Source organism: Panthera tigris, chromosome B1 (genome assembly GCF_018350195.1).
Source record: "Panthera tigris isolate Pti1 chromosome B1, P.tigris_Pti1_mat1.1, whole genome shotgun sequence".
Lineage (NCBI taxonomy): Eukaryota > Metazoa > Chordata > Mammalia > Carnivora > Felidae > Panthera > Panthera tigris.
This window is the reverse complement of record NC_056663.1, coordinates 162,679,821-162,682,524: the sequence shown is the minus strand read 5'-3', so window position 1 is coordinate 162,682,524 and position 2,704 is coordinate 162,679,821.

Genomic DNA, 2,704 nt, shown 5'->3' with positions numbered 1-2,704 from the left:
AGCACAGAAGTTAATAATACTTTGCTTAAAAGAATGCCTGATTTAATAAAATGATAAAATAATTGGTAAATGATGTGTGTTGTGCAGGTAAACGGGTAGTGCTATTTGACCTTGAGAATGTTTAGAGACAGCGTTTAGAGTAAATTAAGAAAAAAATTCTGGCTTTTGTGCTTTATTAATTTGTGTAGCAGAAAAAGAAAGTACGAAGGTTCTCACAGAAACAGAATGCTGGAGTACACCTGAGAAGAAAGCACTGCCTCCATTTTATAGCTGAAGTAGATGTCTAGAGGTTAAGTGATCTGTCCAGACTCACAGGGAGGGGACAGCAGATCTGTTGATAAATCTGTTACTAGAGTGGCGTGCTAGCATCGTTTCATTTCAGGCAAAGTGAAAGGAAAAAGAAACGTTTACTGAGCATCTACTGTGGGCTTTTACACATGCTTTCCAAGATAACCCTCGCAGAAGTCTTCTGCAGTAGAAACCAAGATTTAGGAAGGCAGAGTGTCTTGCCCAAGGTCACATGGCTGACAAGTATTGGAGCTGTGATCCCTAACCAGGACTATCTCAATCAATGACACTTAAGAGGTTATTAAGTGGAAGGGAGACATATATTCACGATGGCAGAGTAAACTCCTCCCAAAGTCCACACCTTAATAAAAGCAACAAAATCAATGGCAAAAATTTTCAAAATGACCTTTTTGAAAACTCTGGAATTTAATCAAAAGTATGCACACGTTTCAGGGTGCCTGGCTGGCTCAGTCGACTGAGCGTCTGACTCTTGATTTCAGCTCAGGTCATGATCCCAGGGTCTTAGGATTGAGCCCTGTGTCAGGGTCGGTGTTGAGCTGAGTGTGGAGCCTGCTTGAGATTGTCTCTCTCTCCCTCTGCCCCTCTCTCCCACTCTCATTCTCTCTTTCTCTATAATAAAAAAATAAAAATTAAAAAATAAATGTTCGCACACATCTAAGGAGTGTTTACTTGAGAGGAAAGGCTGCTTCTTGATAAGGATGCAAGTTTTGTGGCATTTTAACTATTCCTAGTCTTATCCTCCTCTCCACAGCTCCATGGTAGCCTTGAAAACCAGCAGCCTTACAACCACAGTAGCTGTGAAAAGAAGCAACTTAGTACCTTTTGAAGAGGGTAGATGAGTTTGGAGCTCCCCCTAAAATCCCATATCCAGAGATTTATCATGATTTGACCTATCTGGTACCTGCCTGAAAACCTTATTTACAGAGCTTGTCTTCATTGAAATTCACTAAGACCTTGCTCAGTGGGAAATTCCTCTCCCCAGGACGTTTGTTGAAAATAATTATTGGCGACCATCCAGCATCACAACCACTGGAGGCAGTGATAGTAGGTGGGACTTTCCAAAAGGAAATCTCAAGAATGAGAGGTCAATAGAGGACTTTGGAAAGCTCCAACATACAGTTGGGAGTCTAGAAGGTAGTCACCTTCTAGACCAGACCAGACCATGTCCAGGAAATGGAAGGCTCTAATCTCTAGTCTTTGGCTAGTTTTGAGGCTCTGTATACAGGAGTAGTAAAGGCTAAGGCACAATTGTAAACCATCACAACACACACACAGAACCCTTCAGAAAAGTGTGGGAAAACTCATTGGCTCAAGGCATTTAAGGAAACCTCCATTCACTCATTAGCTGACCACTAAGCTGAACAAAAGGTACAAATAGAGGTGCAAATAGAGGAATACAGATTTAACAGAATTAGTTAGGACAGTGACTAAGCAAACAAAGAGCAACAACAACAATGAAAAGCAACAACAGATCCTAAGGAGGAGAGCAATCTTTTTGGGGGAGACCTTCACATTTTATTATTTAAGATACCCAGTTTCCAACAAAAAATTATAAAACATGCAAAGAAACAAGAAAGTATGGTTCATACCTGGAAGACAAAAGGACAGAGATCTGGAAAGCAGCAAGAGAAAAATGGTTCACCACACACAAGAGCTCCTCAGCAAGTTAACAGATGTAATGTCATCAAAAGCCATGGAGGCCAGAAGGCAGTGGATGACATCTTCAACGTGCTGGAAGAATGAGGAATGTAACCAAGAATCCTACATCCAACAACACTATCCTATGAAAGCAAAGATGGGATGCAGCCACTTTGCAAGAGAGTTTGGTGATTTCATACAAAGCTAAACAAAGTCTTAACATACATTTAAGCGATTGTGCTCCTTGATATTTATTCAACTGGTCTGAAAACTTACGTCTTACAAAAACTTACGAAACCCTGCATGCAAATATTTACAATAAACAACTTTATTCATAATTGCCCAAACTGCAAGCAGCTAAGGTGTCCTTCAATAGGTGAGTGGATGAATCATCTATGGTATATCCATATAATGGGATATGATTCAGTTATTTAAAAAAAAAAAGAGTTAGAGGCCACAAAAAAGACATGGATGAACTTAAGTGAATATTGCTAACTGAGAGAAATTCGTCTGAAAAGGCTGTCTACTGTATGATCCCAATTATGTTACATTTTGGAAAAAACTAAACTATAGAGACAGTAAAAAGATCCATGGTTGCCACATGTCTGGGGAGATGGGAAGGGATGAACAGAGGAAGTGCAGGTGATTTTGAGGGCATTGAACCTATTCTTTGTGATACTATAATTGGGTGACATATGACATTATCAAAACCCACAGGACTTTATAACACAAAGAGCAGACTTTGATGTATGTAAAT